The sequence below is a fragment of the Heterodontus francisci genome, chromosome 4 (genome assembly GCF_036365525.1).
Source record: "Heterodontus francisci isolate sHetFra1 chromosome 4, sHetFra1.hap1, whole genome shotgun sequence".
In the NCBI taxonomy this organism is placed as follows: Eukaryota; Metazoa; Chordata; class Chondrichthyes; order Heterodontiformes; family Heterodontidae; genus Heterodontus; species Heterodontus francisci.
In genome coordinates, this window is record NC_090374.1 from 53,454,388 (window position 1) to 53,473,592 (window position 19,205).

General features: G+C 42.5%; 1 protein-coding gene across 3 annotated transcripts in view; it reads right to left on the reverse strand.

Moving 5' to 3' along the window:
* Positions 1 to 19,205, reverse strand: part of arhgef28a (Rho guanine nucleotide exchange factor (GEF) 28a) — a 564,358-nt gene that overhangs the window by 535,215 nt on the left and 9,938 nt on the right. The window lies entirely within an intron of this gene.

Sequence of the window (19,205 nt, forward strand, 5' to 3'; positions counted from 1 at the left end):
TCAGTGCAGACCCCCGCCACTTGGCAGCAGGGCCTTCATATACATATTCAAATTATACTAAATTAGATGCAAATTCACTTACCTGCTGGCAGTGACCGTCCCACACTGATGTTACGGCCACTGTTCATCCCTCGCGCGCCTTCGGAACTCCATATAGAGTTACAAGGCAGGAACCTGGTGGGGACAGGGGAGGAATAAAATTTTCAGGGTGGGAGGGGTGGGGGAGCAGTGAAAACAATTTTGATTGGATGTGGGGATGGTGGGAAGGTGTTAAGGGTAAAAATTTGAAGGTTTGGCAGGGGGATGGGGGGGGGGGGGGGCGGGTGAAGTGCAGGTAGGGAAAAAGGCATGTTTTGGTTATCTCAGGCAATGAAATGACCATTGGGGGGGTTGGGGATGGACCTCCATCATGTAAGTTTTTATTTCATAAAAATTAGTACTGATACACCTCTAAAATTGTAATTTTTTGATAAGGGCTTAAAGCGCTTTAAAAAGGGCACTGGCGCCGGACGCCGTTGCCGGAGACGAGGCGGCCGCCCTCTCTACGTCATCGGGGGTGGCCCTCTCCACCACCTCTATTTAAATCAGCCCATGTAATATTGAGGAGGCTCAGGGACGGCACAGCCGCGCAGGATGCACCACGCCATCAGAGTGTGCTGCCACGAACTGTGGCGCACTCGTAAGATTCAGAACAAGATGTTTTTTCATACAAGTATGTATCTTTCACTTAATAAGTTTCTTGTTCCAAGTTCTGTGAACTGCAACTTCTACTGCTCTCAAACACAATTTTCTTTTCATGTATGAGAACGTTGCACAAAAATATATAGTTTCATAACATGCGATAGCCAAAGTAAATGTCCACAAGATCATGACAAAAGCCTTCTGACAAGTACAGAAATTAGACATGTTCAGAGTATCTAAAAACCTGCAGTGCCTGCAAGGCAGTACTGAAGATGTGCTCTCATGAATATAACATTACATTCAAAACACACATATTCACAATTTTTACTTTCCATCCCTAGAAAATTATTCATCGGACTCAATTTTATGTTGCTGCTGCCAATTATGGCCGTGGCCGTAAAAGATGGCGGCCCACATGCACGGGTTTTACTCTGCGGAGCTGCCGCAATATTATACACGATGACTCATTTGCATGAACAGGGCGAATCGCCCCCCCCCCCCCCCCCCGATGACGTGGAGGGTGTAGGCGAGCCATCCCCTGCAACAGCGTCCCGCGCTACTGCGCAGGCGCCGGTGCCATTTTTAAATGGCTTCCAGCCCTTACATTTAATTTAATTGTTTAAAGACACATGTATTTAACACTTATTACAAATAATTAAATAAATGTTCCCAGCCCCTCTCCCCAATAAATTTACATTTCAACCTTTGCCCTCTCCGCCCCCCAAGAATACTCACCTCGTGTACCTGACCTACCCCCCCACCCCCACAAAGATCACAGACTTTTAACTTTACCCCTTCCCACCATCCCCTCCACCAATCAGAATAGTTTGACCCCCCCTCCCCCACAGCGAAACATCCCTTCTCCCCACAGGCATTGCGCCTCGTTTCCCCGGATGCAGATTCAAAGGCGCGGTAGTGCCGGCCGCCGGGACGAAGATCGTGGCGGCACTTCAGGAGGTGACGGCAATATCATTAATGCAGGTAGGAAAATTTATGTGAATATTTAAATTACGATCCAGTCGCCGAGCACCAGGTTGCGGTGGGGGGGGGGCGCGCCACAAGGCCTTGCCACCGCTGGCGAAAACAGGACGGGCCCTGCCAGCATCAACGTCCATGGCCGGCCTCATCCAGGGCAATCTTCATGCCCCCCTCCCACCCCATGGATCGCAACGTTGAGGCCTCTATAAAATCCAGCCCCTTGACTTATGTTCATTGCTAAAATTCTATGTACAGCGATTGAGTATTATTATATCATTATATTTAAAGGAAACAACATCACATCAGGCACTTATATAATTTATAACTAAATTCTCACATGTATATGTGTGCAATGGTATAGTTAGTATACTACATTAGTATGCAAGTTAAGGTAGGACCCACAGAACAAAAGAGGATCATGCAGGCAGATGATTCCAGAAATGCCTCATTGACCACATCTGAGGTTTGCTGCCAAGTAGAACTCATGCGCAATTGGAAAAGAAATTTCACCAAGAAAAGAAATACCAAAACACAATATGTGTTCAATCTTTAATTCCCAAGAGAGAAAAAATTTATAGTGGAAGGATAAATATTTGGTTATATTCTCTCTATATCTCGTAAACCTTAAAACACATTACTCTGAAAAGCTGAAATACTACTACGTAACTTTCTGCAACATATAACTTTAAAAAATGAGTTTAATAAACAACTCAAACAAATAACTGACATTGTGTAAGTCTCGTTGTAATTTATTACTGTCCATCTTTCAAGATTCAACAAATCAGTGAGAAGCTTTGAAACAGGCCTCCAGACTCATCCTCAGGATGGAATGGCACATCAGCCACAGCACCACTGACAAGTGTTCCAACATTCTCTTAAGAATCTGAGACCCAAATAACAAATAGGACTAGAGGCCTCACCAGTGTGTGCACTACATTGATAAGAGAAAGGATATGCTACAACAACTGAGGCCCACAATATTATAAAATATTTTGGAACATACAGAGGAATATACAAGACTAGGAAAGGCCATGAAGACAATCTGGCCAGCCGCAAAAACTCTATCACTTCCTCCAGGAAATATCCATCCAATTTTCCCTTAAATATTTTCCACATTAAAGAGGAAAAATGACCTTTACAAACCCTGCAGAGAGAAAGAAAAAGAGGAACAGTGAGATTAATATCGGAGCTCACAGGAATAGGTTAAAAGGATGATATAATGGGGTCAAGAAAATCCTTGGGGGATAAAGCACAGCTACAGAGGCAAAATGCAACGGTAAAAAATTCTTCCAGTTCAAGGGTGAAGTCATAGTGGGAGACAGTAGTAGAGTCTGAAACCCCAGAGCTCAGTATTGGGACCACTGCCATTTCTAATTTGCAGCTATGACTTGGATTCCAAAACACAATGAAAATTGATCAAATCTGTAGATGATGCCAAACCTGGGAGGGTAGGAGAATTGAAAAAGACAGCCCAGAAATTATAGAATGAGCTAAACAAAATACATGAATGAGCCAAAGAACAGTAGATGAAATTTAATACACAGACAAGTATAAAGTATTGCACATAGGATGGAAAAATGGGCAACATTTATACTTCATGAATGATGTTGTAATCAACAAATATGTTGAGTGCTACAGTTGATTTCCCCCACATTTCCAATCAGAAATGCATTGCCCGCCATATTGGCAATGTGTTGCAATAGCATCAAAACACACACATTGGGAACATTAGGAGAGGTAGGGGGTAGAATTTTTTTTACATTGGGTTCTTCTTGCAAGACCCATTTTCAATTTCCACACAATCCAGCACTTTACTTGTCACATTCAGAAGTACTTTTCCTGGTCCCACATTAAAACAGGTTGCTTCCTCTCCACCAATCCCACAGACACAAGCCCTGGCCCACCTACCAATCCCTCCATAATGATCCCCACCACCCCCCCCCCCCCCCCCCCCCCCCCACCAGCCAAGCTGCAAAATCGATTTTTTCCCCTCCTACCCACCGACCAGACTGCATGAACACCATTCCCCCTGCCTGCCCTCCCCTGGACCGAAGCCCAATCGGACACTCTTCTTCGCTTAAGGCGAGGGCTCCACCCACGCCAGCTGCGGCCCGATCTTCAACAACACTTCCACGGAAATAAGGCCCATGGTCAAATATAAAGGACACCTCATACTTCATTTAGGCACCCATGCCACCCCCTAACATCCCCACATATGGGCACAGCCAAACTTCTAGGCCATGCTATTTGAACAGGTCCATCAGACCATTATTGTATTTATTACAATGAAGCTGTGATAGACAAAGTAATTTTCCCTTCCAGTTTCTGGCCGATGTAGCTGCAAAGGTATAAGGTTCTGGTTAAATGCAGGAAATTAGCCAGACATGCCAAAGCACCTCATTAGGCCAGCCATGGATAATTACCTTTTTCCCTTTTCTTTACTTTACTATTTGTTTTGTTTACATACATGCAAAGGAATGTGCATGTCTGGACCCTGACTGTATTATATTCTGTTTCACCACAAACATTACAACAGAGTTGTACTTGAAACAAAATCTGATTATTCATCATGTATATGCAAGAGTAATTAACTGGTATAGTATGACTTAAGATTGCATTATTTAGAAATTTACTGAAACAAAAGCCTGAATTTTTACGCGAGGTGATAAGTGGATCCCGAGCCCACACTTGCCAGCAGCAGGTACTGCTCAGCCATTTTACCACAGGCAGCCTCCTAATTGGCTGCGGGCCTACCGTCCAATTAAGGACAGCAGGCAGACTCCTGATGCTTCCGGCCCAGAGGGCCAGAAGGCCTGAAGCCACCAGGAGAGCAAATTGCTGCTGAAGCATTCAGGAGACCCTGGGAACTGGACCAGGTAAGTTTGAAAAAAGATTTCTTTTTTTTAAAGAATCAGGAGGCCAAGGGTCAGATGGGAAACCCCTCCAAGGAGACCGTGGGGCTGCGGAGGCTGCCTTCATAAGAACATACATGCAAACATATGAATTAGGAGCAGGAGTAGGCCACTCAACCCCTCAAGCCTCTCCGCCATTCAATAAGATCATGGCTTATTTGATTGTAACCCGGAACTCCCCTGATAACCTTTCACCCCCTTGCTTATCAAGAGTCTATCTACCGCTGCCTTAAAAATATTCAAAGACTTTGCTTCCACCGTCTTTTGAGGAACAGAGTTTCAAAGACTCACGACCCTCTGAGAGAAAACATTTCTCCTCATCTCTGTCTTAAAAGGGCGACCCCTTATTTTTAAATAGTGACCCCTAATTTTAGATTCTCCCACAAGAGGAAACATCTTTTCCACATCCATCTTGTCAAGACCCCTCAGGATCTTATACGTTTCAATCAAGTCGCCTCTTACTCTTCTAAACTCCAGCAGATACAAGCCTAGCCTGTCCAACCTTTCCTCATAAGACAAACTGCCCATTCCAGGTATTCGTCTAGTAAACCTTCTCTGAATTACTTCTAACGCATTTACATCCTTCCTTAAATAAGGAGACCAATACTGTACAGAGTATTGTGTACTCTGGCTCCGATGGCCCCCCCCCAGGCTGCTGCAGGGAGGCCGCCTCCATGTAGCTGGCAGCCTCCCGCCATGGTGGAAAACTGCCCCTGCAGCAGCAAAATGCCAATGGCCCTGTAAAATGGCCCATCATTGAGACTTTAATTATGCTAACTGGCTCTCTGCATCTCGTCCCACTGCTGGTAAAGTGCCCCAACAGTGGGACCACATTAGGGAGCCAACACAAAGCAGCTCCCCCTGTTTTTACCAGCTCACCTCCCAGGGGTTGGTAAAATCCTGGCCAAAGAGTTGACAAGCAGGCATTTGGAGTCACTCTTCCATGTGCTAACAGGCCAAGACACATTAGCTACTTGAAAAAAAAATGTTGACAAGTTTGCCACACCATATTATTGACAATTTACCTGTACATAAACAGAGCAAAAATCCTGCATTAGTATCAGAATTGCATACTGTAAACATGTTAGCTCCAAGATGTTATTTAGTACTGGAATAATTGTAATAAAATGAAAAACAGAGGGGATATGGGCAGGAGACTAAGCAAGAGCAAACAGAAAAGCTAAGCCCAAGATGTAACTTACATCCTGCCAAAGGAAGATTATGCCAAAATATAAAGCCAAACCTCTCTGCCCTAACCTCCTGCATTTGTACCCACCTTTCCCTGAAACTTGCTCTATAAATAATAGATTTTAAACTTTATTTTCCAAATTTCCCCTCCATGGCACAAGCTTCTTTTTGATTGGACAATACACAAGAAATATGCTTTACCATGTCTGTTGTACAAGCATTTTATGGGCAAATTAATAAATATTGAAATTTTCAATATTTGACACAACTTGCTTCGCTAAGCATACAGCTCAACCTTCAGACTGTTTATGTTGTAATTGTAAGCATTTGGAATGGTGGAAAAGAGAAAGGAGCCAATCTTCCTGGGGGGGGGGCTGGGAAGAAATCATATGTTCAAGAATATACAAACATACGAATTAGGAGGAGGAGTAGGCCACTCGGCCCTTCAAGCCTGCTCCGCCATTCAATAAGTTCATGGCTCAACTGATTACTCCCCATTTCCACCTACCCCCGATAACCTTCCACCCCCTTGCTTATCAATTGTTGCTATACTACTGCAGCAACAAAAACAAGGCCAAAAAATCTTTTCAATAAAATTGTACAGTTATCCATGAATGAAAAGCACACATGCTCAGTTTATTCCCTGTTAAATTTGTAGGATCCACTAAGAGTCTCCAAACCAAGCTACTGAAAAACTCACAGAGGCAGTGTTTCTGCTTGACTAAAATGGAGTGTACAGTCTCTGCTTCTAACGAAGCAATCTACTTTCCTCAGTTCAAAGGTTTAAGGTATAGATTTAACAAAATCAAGTTTTAGGGGGCCTCTAAATATCTGCAAAGGATTTAACCAGCTAATATGGTACAGCCGAACACAAAAGAATACTGGTATGTTTCATTGTCCAGATACAATCCCACCTACCTTCAGGGCATCAGCTTGCATGGTTATCTGGAGCTGATGGGAAGAATCCCTGGCTCATCCATCATATTACTGAGTTTGCCAGAGAGGACTGACTTGGTTCTGAACTTCCATCATCAAGGCTTGTCACAGCGCAGAGATCCTATTTCCTTGCACACTACCCGCTTTCCCAAAGATGGCTGCATATACTAATAGCACTATTCCTATCACAAAATGGAAATGACAGGGGAAATTCCCCCATCAATCACACCAGGAGACTGCTTTGCCTCATGTGACTGGGACTGATTTTACGCACATAATGTGTATGCAACTCCACTGCAATTTGCTGTGAAATCACTGTGCATTTGGGACAAATTGCTGCAGTTTCAGTCATGCACAAGTTCAGTTTGCTGCAGTCCATAGAGACACTTCTCAATTAGACTTGGTTAATAAACTTTGTTCGCTTTGCTGTTTGGTGTGTTTGCTGCAAGTCCTGTCATTAGTCCCAACCCACCTCCAATGCATTTGCTAACATAGTGGCATCAATAGACACTTTGCCTAAAAATAGCTGCAGAATACAGAGCAGAAATATACTTAACTTAGATATTAAGTTTTCTAGCTTTTTTGCGATAACTAAAATAAAGTGCTGAAAATACTGTGCCTGCCCACTGTTTTTTTTCATGTTTGTGCTTGGGGCCAGGCTGTTCGGTTTTCTGTCAATTAACACCCTTTCTGTACGAACACTTTATCTTTCAACACACCATTAACATACCGTTTGCCTTTGCTCCATGACCTTCTAGTCAGTTATTGTCTGTGACCTTGTCCTATCAACACCTTCTCTTTTGTTATCTCTTGCCCCACCCCCACTTTATTTGCTTAAAACCTATTACATTTCTAACCTCTGCCAGTTCTGATGAAGGGTCACTGACCTGAAATGTTAACTCTGCTTCTCTCTCCACAGATGCTGCCAGACCTGAACATTTCCAGCATTTCTGTGTTTTTATTGCTGAAAATACATGTCATGTTGGCAGGATTAATATTGGCACAAAATGGCTTTATGTAAAAACGGTTACGATCATGTCAAAATCCTGCCACTAAACTTTAAAGTCTCTCACCAGCCCAAGTCCAAAGTGTTTTTTTTTTAAAAACTTAGTGCAGATGCAAAATAGGAATTTGTACCAACAAGTAATGAAGTAATATTATCACTTTCTTCATACCCTTGCATCAGAACTTAAGGGGGCATTTTAACTTTATTGAGGGGTCTTAGCAACCCAGGCTTAAATTTCCTTAAAATGATTTTTGGATGAAAAGAAATTACACAATTTAGACTAGAGTCTGCAGCACAACCAGGGCACTGTGCCATAAATTATAGTTTCCACACAAAAAACACCAAAGAACTTGGAAAGTTGATGTGAAAAATTATCTTATTTTAGGAATGTGGCACCACAGTACTTCTTGTACTGGTGTACATAATCTATGGTGAATGCTCTCAAATTTAACTGTGTGCAAAAATTGGTGGTGCGAATTGAAAGCTAAATATTGTCCAGTACACTGCTCCAGTAGTTTGTAAATGGTCAGATTGAGACTGCAAAGCAAGTGTTACATCTTAAATTTTGTTTCCCACAAATTTCAACTTGAATCAGTTCTGTAGCAACTACATCAATACAATCAAAGGGATACTTTCCAGCTGAGCAACTTGCACATCACGTTGCAAGCCTACAATTTAACTCTAGACTGGTCAATGTTACAGCATTTTTGCATTAGGTTAAAAGTTAGAAGTTGCCCTCCATTTTATCTGTAAGCAAATAACTAATGCTTATATTATCCTAAGAGCACACCTTGATATTCTGGATGACTATGAGAAATGTATTATTTAAAAACTGACCTTGCACTGAAGATTATGATGCTAAGCTAAAGATATACTCACCACTCACTTTATACACAAATAGGAGTTTTATATAGTTTAACACAAATCTCTAACAGATGTACTAAGACCTCTGTATCATTATGCAAACCCTAATAAAATCCTGCTGCTGAAATTACTCCTGCACCCATTTTCACCGAGCTGCCTCCCAGTCATCAGAATCAGCTAATACTTTTCGTTAAAAAAAAACTGCAGCAGCCCACAAAGTTAATTATTTTGCCTGGAAGTATTTGACTCTTTTAAAAAAAGGTGCCAAACCATACGGAATATCATGAAGAGATCATTCAAATGTCATTTTGAATTTTTTTAAATGGTTCACCAATTCTACAACTTGCAGAAGATTACACCATAGTAAGTTTTAAAAAGATATTTTGGGTCTTTCTTTCATGGAGTTAAATTGAGAAGCTCTATCATTTCTATGCCAGAACTGCCATGTCTTTATATGTTCAATGGATGAGATGTGCTGTGACCAGAGTTAGCAGGAAATTATTGAAATTTACAGCATGGAAGGAGGCCATTCTGCCCATCATGTATCTGCCCACACCAAGAAGTAGCCATCCAGCCTAATCTCACATTCCAGTTTTTGGTCCTTAGCCTTGTAGGTTAAGGCTATTCAAGTGCATATCCAAGTACTTTTTAAATGTTATGACAGTTTCTGCCTCTATCACCCTTTCAGGCAGTGAGTTCCAAACCCCCACCACCCTCTGTGGTAAAAAAAAAATTCCCCTCACATCTCCTACCCCCTCAACCAAGGGGAATAGGGCCTTTATATCCACTCAATCCAGACCCCTCATAATTTTATACACTTCAATTAAGTCTCTCCTCGCCTCCTCTTTTCCATAGAAAACAACACCAGCCTGTCCAATCTTTCTTCATAATTAAAATTCGCCAGTCCAGGGAACATTCTTGTAAATCTCTCTAGTGCAATCACAGCTTTCCCATAGTGCGGTGACTAGAACTGCATGCAGTACTCCCACAAGCCAGCGTTTTATACAGTTCCAGCATAATCTCCCAGCTGTTATATTCTATGCCTCGGCCAATGAAGGCAAGAATCCCGAATACCTTTTTTTAATATTTCCAAAATATACTTTATTCATAAAAATCTGTAAAAATTACATTCCCAAACAGTTTAAAACAGCATCAAGTCAAAGAATACAGACAGTGCAAAGGTGATCAGTTACCTTCTATACAATCATGAGTTGCCTCACAACCCTTCCATTTCATTGTCATGCCATATACATTTTTACATTTACAGCACACAAAATTTCTCCGATACAGTTCGAGGGGTTTCCCATGGATCCAGTCCCTCAGTTCAGCTTGGTGGGGGGACCTTACACTGTGGTCTTTCCCCATTGAGCCTTTGCTGCGGCTGCCCCAAGCTTTAGTGCGTCCCTCAGCACGTAGTCCTGGACCTTGGAATGTGCCAGTCTGCAACATTCGGTGGTGGACAACTCTTTGCGCTGGAAGACCAGCAGGTTTCGGGCAGACCAAAGGGCGTCTTTCACCGAATTGATAGTCCTCCAGCAGCAGTTGATGTTTGGCTCGGTGTGCGTCCCTGGGAACAGCCCGTAGAGCATAGACTCCTGTGTTAGAGCTGCTTGGGATGAACCGCGACAAAAACCACTGCATCTCTTTCCACACCTGCTTTGCGAAGACACATTCCAGCTGGAGGTGGGCGACCGTCTCGTCCCCACCACAGCAAGAATCCCGAATACCTTCTTGACCACCTTATTTACCTGTCTAATCACCTTCAGGGATTTGTGGGCATGCACTCAGAGGTCCCTCTGTTCCTTTACACTTCTCAGTATCCTACTATTTATTGTGCATTGCATTGCCTTGTTCTTCTTCCGAAATGCACTGCTTCACACTTCTCCAGATTGAACTCCATTTGCCACTGTTCCACCCACTTGACTAATCTATTGATATCTTCTTGCACCTACAGCTTCCTTCTTCATTATCAACCACACGGCCAATTTTTGTATTGTCTGCAAAATTCTAAATCATACCCCCTACATTCAAGACCAGATCATTGATATATACCACAAAAAGCAAGGGATCTAGTACAGAGCCCTGTGGAATCCCACTGGAAACAGCCTTTCAGTCACAAAACCATCAATTGACCATTACCCTTTGTTTTCTGCCTCGGAGCGAATTTTAGATCAAACTTGTCACTTTGCCTTGAATCCCGTGGGCTTTTACTTTCATAACCAGTCTGCCATGTGGGACCTTATATAAAAAAATCTTGCTAAAATCCATATAGACTACATCAAATGCACTACCCTCATCGCCTCTCTTTGTTTCCTCCTCAAAAATCCAATGATTGTCAGACACAACCTACACTTAGCAAATCCGTGCTGACTATCCTCGATTATTTTCTGTCTTTCGAAATGAAGATTTATCCTGTCCGTCAGAATTTTTTCCAATAATTTTCCCACCACCGAGATTAGGTTGGCTGGCCTGTAATTATTCGGTCTATCCCTTTCTCCCTTTTTAAACAATGGTACAATGCTAGTTGTCCATCAGTCTGCAGTATAAGGGTATGAATGGGTTAATCCTGAGAGTGTCTAAAGATTACCACCCGCCATGATTATGTAAGCGATCATGTGGGAGAGACTAGAGAACAGATACAGCGTGGTTTTTGAAGGGGACACACAGGCTAGTTTGGAGTGTATATGGTTGTTATGAAATTGATATTAATGCTTACATACTACAATCAAAGAATGTCTCTGATAGACTCAATAAGGTGGCAGCATACAGAACCAAACATATAACGTGGTGGCAGTGGTGGGATGGTGAACAGCAGTGAGATCGTGATTAGCAGTGAGTTCCTACACCCTGAAGAAAATGTTTGAAGCAACTACCGTCCTTCAGTCAGAAGAAAACAAATTAAAGCCACCAATTCGATTCATTCCACGTGATGTCAAGAAACGACTGAAGGCATTGGATACTGCAAAGGCTATGGGCCCTGACAATATTCCGGCATTAGTACTGAAGACCTGTGCTCCAGAACTTGCCGCGCCCCTAGCAAAGCTGTTCCAGTACAACTACAACACTGGCATCTACCCTGCAATGTGGAAAATTGCCCAGGTATGTCCTGCACACAAAAAGCAGGACAAGTCCAACCTGGCCAATTATCGCCCCATCAGCCTACCCTCAATCATCAGTAAAGTGACAGAAGGTGTCATCAACAGTACCATCAAGCAGCACTTGCTTAGCAATAACCTGCTCAGTGACACTCAGTTTGGGTTCCACCAGGGCCACTCAGCTCCTGACCTCATTACAGCCTTGGTTCAAACATGGACAAAAGAGCTGAACTCAAGAGGTGTGGTGAGAGTGACTGCCCTTGACATCAAGGCAGCATTTGACCGAGTATGGCATCAAGGAGCCCTAGCAAAACTGAGGTCAATGGGAATCAGGGGGAAAACCCTCCACTGGCTGGAGTCATACCTAGCGCAAAGGAAGATGGCTGTGATTGTTGGAGGTCAATCATCTGAGCTCCAGGACATCACTGCAGGAGTTCCTCAGGATAGTGTCCTGGGCCCAACCATCTTCAGCTGCTTCATCAATGACCTTCCTTCAATCATAAGGTCAGAAGTGGGGATGTTCGCTGATGACTGCACAATGTTCAACACAATTCGTGACTCCTCAGATACTGAAGTAGTTTGTGTAGAAATGCAGCAAGATTTGTTCAATATCCAGGCTTGGGCTGATAACATTCGTGCCACACAAGTGCCAGGCAATGACCATCTCCAACAAGAGAGAATCGAACCATCGCCCCTTGACATTCAACGGCATTACCATTGCTGAATCCCCCACTATCAACATCCTAGGGGCTACCATTGACCAGAAACTGAATTAGAGTAGCCATATAAATACCGTGGCTACAAGAGTAGGTCAGAGACTAGGAATCCTGCAGCGAGTAACTCACCTCCTGACTCCCCAAAGCCTGTCCACCATCTACAAGGCACAAGTCAGGAGTGTGATGGAATACTCTCCACTTGCCTGGATGGGTGCAGCTCCAACAACACTCAAGAAGCTCAACACCATCCAGGACAAAGCAGCCCGCTTGATTGTAGATGGGGTGCCAAACATTCACTCCCTCCACCAGTGACGCACAGTGGCAGCAGTGTGTACCATCTAAAAGATGCACTGCAGCAATGCACCAAGGCTCCTTAGACAGCACCTTCCAAACCCGCGACCTCTACCAACTAGAAGGACAAGGGCAGCAAATGCATGGGAACACCACCATCTGCAAGTTCCGCTCCAAGTCACACACCATCCTGACTTGAAACTATATCGCTGTTCCTTCACTGTCGCTGGGTCAAAATCCTGGAACTCCTTTCCTAATAGCACTGTGGGTGGACCTACCCCACATGCACTGCAGTGGTTCAAGAAGGCAACTCACCACCACCTTCTCAAGGGCAATTATGGATGGGCAATAAATGCTGGCTTGGCCAGCGATGCCCATATCCCATGAATGAATTTTTAAAAAGCTAAAAAAAAATCTACAGACCTTAAGAGGTTGAGAGAGGTTCCACAGAACGGAAGCTTGGCTGCCTTCAAATCAATTGATCAGATGATTCATAGTGCTGATGGTCGAGGAATCCCAGTTAAAAAAGCCTTTGAAGAGCTTAAATTAATTTTCTAAAGACATCGTGTCAGAGGGGAAAAGAAGCGGGGAAAACCCCAATCCCTCACTCGGGCTGAACACGAGGGCAAAGAGCAGGAATCCTCCATAAAGTTTGCAAACTGCCGAAAGCACAGGAAACCTCCTAACATAGTATGGAGACTCCATTAATGCAGCCAAGCCTGAAAAATAAAAATAAATAACCTGCAGCTCTCAAAGGGGAAAACCCTAGCACAGTCTACTGAAACAGCAGGGTACTCTCAATCAGCTGTGTAAACTCCATTATGCAAGCTGAATAAACAAATAAGTTGAAGTGCTCAAACAAAGGGAAAAAATCCCAGAACAGCCTATTAAAAACAGCAGGGGACACTCAAAAACACCTGCTACTCTCCATTAAAGCAAGCCAGCCTGGAAAAAAGTTTCTTAAAGGGGAAACACTCTTTTAAAAAAAGTCTGTAAAATAAAACAACATGGATCAAAAATTATGAATGCCGGAGGGAGCCAATCAGACTCAAAACTGGGTATTAGGCAGAATAAGGTTTCTCAGATATAGAATTGCATCTAAATTGGACAGCAGGTCTGAATGAGTGTAAGTGAATACATTAATATATTCAATTGGTGCTCTAGCTGATGATATAATAGCAAGACAAGGTATTAAGTGAAACATCTGCCAAATTCGACGGATTTTTAAAATCTTGAGATTCCTACTTCAATCTGTGCAGCAATAAGATTTTTGAAAGAGCAAAGTTCAGTAAAACTGTCCAACAACCAGGTGAAACAGTTGATACCTTTATCAATAACCTTTACAGACTTGCAGAGGGATGTGAGATGGAGACCTTAAAAGTGAATTTATAAGTGATCGTATTGTTGTGAATGTTGCGGATGCTTCCATATCAGACCTTCTACAGTCAAAAGAAGGCCTCACCTTGGACAAAGCTATTCAGCTGGTAAGGCAAGCAGAGGACAGGAAGTACAACAAACCTATCCTGCGAGATGAAAGAAGACCTTGATTCAGTAAACCTCTACAACTGTTCAGTTCCTTCAGAGAGGGCTGAAAAAGAGACACCAAGAAAAAAGGTAGACTGTGGGGGGTGGGTGGCGTGGCAGGTGCAGGAAGCAAAAGATGTCTTTAAACTCTGCCAGTGATGTGGCACCAAAAGTACCCACAGGCGCAAACAATGTCCTGCCAATAGATCAGAATGTTTTCATTGCAGAAAAATAGGGCATTTCAGCAAAATGTGCCAAAATAAAATCTCAACTACCTCAAACTTTAAAGGAAAAGCGTTTAAGAATAGCGGTTAATGAAGTTAAACAACCTCCTGCAGCAGAACAATCAAAATATTTTCTTGGTGAAATCAATGATCTGAATCAAGCATTTTGGACAGCAGCTCGATATGTCAATGGACATATTACTAATTTCAATCTCGACACTGGAGCAAGCGTAACAGTCTTATCAGACAAAGAGCCGTCACATTCCACTCACTTTCTGCAACTAACGAAAACTCAATTGACCCAATAGGGGTTGAACTTGAAGTAAAGGGGAAGTTACAGGCAGCACTTCAGGACAAGGGAAAGCAGATATTACAAACAATGTCTGTCCTGAGAAATCAGGAGTTTGCACTCTTAAGAAGAAGAGCTTGTACTGACCTTCATCTTATAGAGAAAGTAGAAGTTGTTAAAGAAGAATCCAGGAGTCACTTTCAAGAGGAATTCTGGAAGTTGTTCACATATCTTGGGAGATTGAAGACCGAATTAGTATTACTTTGCAAAAAGACGCTAAAACAGTTTGTCTCTTCCCGCCTAAGAAAATTCCACACCACTAATGAAGCAAGTTTAACATTAACTAGAAGACATGACCAGGACAGGAGTCATTTCTCCTGTTACTGAGCCTACAGGTTGATTTCAGGAATGATTCCAGTTCCTAAACCAAACAGGGATCTTCACATTTTTGTAGACTTAACACAACTTAATAAGGCTGTGACAGTGTCCTCAGTGGATCAAAGTTTGGCAAAGTTATCCAGAAGCAAGGTCTTCACGAAGCTTGACATGAATAGTGGCTTTTAGCAAGTTCCATTAGATAAGAAGTCAAGGTTACTGACGACCTTCATTGCTCCCTTTGGAAGATTTTGTTTTAATCATTTGGTATCACGTCAGCACCGGAAATATTCCAGTGAACTATGTAAAATATTCTACAGGGCCTTGAAGGTGTGATATGCCATATGGACAACATCCTAATTCACAGGGAGTCCTTGGAAGAACATAATTGAAGAGTTAGAGCATTTTTGAATCATTTGCAGGATGAAGGCATAACACTCGTTCAGAAGTGCTAGTTTCCAAAAACGTCCCATTTGTTTTTTCAGACACATTGTCAGCAATATCGGCATAACGGCAGACCCGCAAAAGATGAAACCATTAGCAAATTTCCCCTCCCTACTTTGACTCATGATCTTCAAAAGTTTATTGTCATGGTCAGTCAGTTGGCAAAATTCCTACCTAATTTAACCCAAGTTACCGAACCTTTGTGACAACTGTTGTGGAAAGCTCATACATGGTGCTGAGATGTACATCAAAAACAAGCATTCCAATGGATCAAGGAGGTGCTGATTTTGCCTGATTTAGCTCATTATAATCATTCACTTCCAACTACAATCGCAGCTGACGCCTCGTCCGCAGAGATGGGGCAGTCCTTTTCCAAGAACAGCCCGATGGAAGTCGAAGGCCTGTTTATTACGCATCACAAGCACTATCTGAGGTGAGGTACATCGTGATAGAGATGGATGCTTTCGGAGTCACTTGGGCTTGTGAGAAATTTTCAAACTACATTATTGGCTTAAAGGTTATCATTGAAATAGACACAAACCCAGAATTTCCTTACTCGATGTAAAGGAAGTCGCTAGGATGCCACTGCGGATCCAAAGATTCCGATTGAGGCTCATGAGGTTCACCTATGAAACAGTATACGTACTGGGCAAGCAACAAACAACAGCAGATGCATTGTCTCGGTCGACAGTCAACCATCCTACTCAACAGGATGTTAACTTTATTAACGAAATTGAGTCATATTCACAGTTCACTGCATCACAATGGCCGGCAAGTTCAAACAGACTCCAACAAATGTGTCAGCCACAGAGACAAGATGGAGAACGCATCTATGTCTGCCAATATTGCGGGCAAGGTTGGCCACAACAGAGTCCCAAGGGTAAGAGGATGAAAATCTTCTTTGAACACAGGAGACACTTTATGATAGTGGATGATTTGCTAGTATATGACGAGAGACAGGGGATTCCAGCGACCCTCAGAGTAGATATCTTGGACAAAATACACCAGGGTCATCTGGGCATAATTAAATGTAGAGCACAGGCTCAGGCGTCCATGTGGTGGCCAAGAATCTCGAAGGATAGCGAAGAACTGATTTTGAATTATGACGTATGCGCAGTTCCCAAACATGATAAAAGAGAACCTCTAATTTCCAACTAGACCGTGGGAACAGTTGGCGATGGATCTATTCATCTTTGATGGGAGATCCTTTCCAACTATAGCTGATTACTTCTCAAGATGGATCGAATTTAAACGGAATGTTCTTTTTCTTTTGGGCCTCCTTATCTCGAGAGACAATGGATACGCGCCTGGAGGTGGTCAGTGGTTTGTGAAGCAGCGCCTGGAGTGGCTATAAAGGCCAATTCTGGAGTGACAGGCTCTTCCACAGGTGCTGCAGAGAAATTTGTTTGTTGGGGCTGTTGCACAGTTGGCTCTCCCCTTGCGCCTCTGTCTTTTTTCCTGCCAACTACTAAGTCTCTTCGACTCGCCACAATTTAGCCCTGTCTTTATGGCTGCCCGCCAGCTCGGAATGTACACAACAACAATGGAAGCAGTCATCAGAGTTTTGCAAGAAGTTTTCGCAACACATGGTATACCTGATCAGATAGTATTCGATAATGGACCAAAATTAGCCAACGCCTACTTCATGCATTTTGTGGAAAAATGGGGATTTGTTCATTTAACAAGTTCTCCCAAGTATCCACAATCAAATGGAGAAGCTGAGTGAGGGGTCAGAACTATTAAAGCTATGTTGAAGAAAAAAATCAAGATTTCCAATTAGCACTCTTGACCTACAGGACTACTCCATTATTGAGATTAGCGTCATCAGAACTCTTAATGGGAAGAAAACTTCGAATGCAACTTCCAACTCTACCCAAGAAATTACTTCCAGGGTTATAAAGCAAACAGGAGGTACTGTATCAGAAACCTAGCAAAGTTGTCAGAGGGGCAAAAGGTGTACGTACAAGACCATAATTCTCCAGAAAGAGGAGAATCAACAGTGATCTAATCTACTACAAACACAAGAACTCTACGGAGAAATAGAAGGAATCTTATTCCTTTACATCAAAGACATCAATTGGTCATACATTTAGACGACTCAGATGATGAACCGAACATTCAAAAAGCACCGAATACTACAAACCTCAAATGAAGGCCGTCCAAGTCAAGACACAAGAGATCAGAGAAAGACTACCAATCTTCCGCATCTGACGACAACAAGATCAAGGAGAGTTGTGAAGTCTCCTGAGAGGTTGAATCTATGAAGTCAGAGACTTGGAGGGAGATGGGGTAGTATGTAAATAAAAAAGTGAATGTATGTAAATATATATTTAGATAAAGACTTGGGGGGGGGGGGGGGGGAGATGTAGTATAAGGCTATGAAAGGGTTAATCTTGAGTGTGTGTAAAGATTACTGCCCACTATGATGGTGTAAGGGAGAGACTAGAGAACAGATGCAGCAGGGCTTTTGAAGACGACACACAGGCTAGTGTTGAGTGTATATAGATGTTATGAAATAAATGGTAATGTTTAAATACTACAGTCTAAAATCCTCTCTGGTAAACTCAATAAGGTGTCAGCATACAGAACCAAACATACAACACAGTCCTCTGGCACCACACCTGCAGGCAGAGAGGATTGGAAAATGATGGTCAGAGCTTCCCTTTTTTCTGCTCTTGCTTCCCTTAACAGCCTAGAATACATTTCATCCAAGCCCGGGAATTTATCCACTTTCAGAGATGTTAAATCGCTTAATACGTCCTCTCTCACTATGGTAATTTCATCTAATATTTCACACACCTCCTCCCTGATGTCTGTAACGTCCTTTTCTTTTGTGAAAACAGATGCTAAGTATTCATTAAGAACCATACCAACATCCACTGCCTCCGCATACTGGTTACTCTTATGGTTCCTAATAGGCCCTACTCTTCCTTTAGTTATCCTCTTGCTCTTTTATGTTTTGTAAAACATCTTTGGGTTTTCATCTTTGAACATTATAGTCAAACAGACATGAAATAAAATCTCGCCAAATCAGTATTTGACAGTGTGTAAATCTTTTTTTGGATAAGTATTATTAAAGCACCCACCATTATGAACAATTGGGAAAAAGGCTATTTATATATGTACAATGTTTCTTTTCTTACAGCTTGTATAGACAGGATATACAAACAGGAAGAGTAGACGTGTCGTTTTCATACAAAAACTTTTATCGTGAATCAGAACATCTTTGGAAGTCATGTAACAAAGAGAGTATTTGATAATTTCATTCCTTTGACAATATTCTACAATAAAAAAGTTGTTTGAAGGTTTTCATGGTGACAGCAGTAACGTCGAGTAAGACGATTTTATGGTTTTAACACCATGTGAATTTGTTCTGAAAAGAGCAGTTGTTTCCTTCAAAAGGGAGTTCTTAGAAGAACTGGCTGGTCTCAACGTTTCGGGCAGACTTCTCTGCCCGTTGTCTGGAGAAATAACTGGAATGGGTAGAAACAATGGGTTTATATGTAGTAGAGAATGGGAATGTGAGTGGAATCTTACTGATGATTGGTCATTACATGTTTGTGCTCTTGTTGCTATTGGTCGGCTAATTGCGTTCTGTGATAGGTCGATACATATTGTTGTTCTTGTTGGGGTATGTTGGCTGCAGAGCGGGTGGTGATGTGTTTCTTGAGTAGGGATAGCC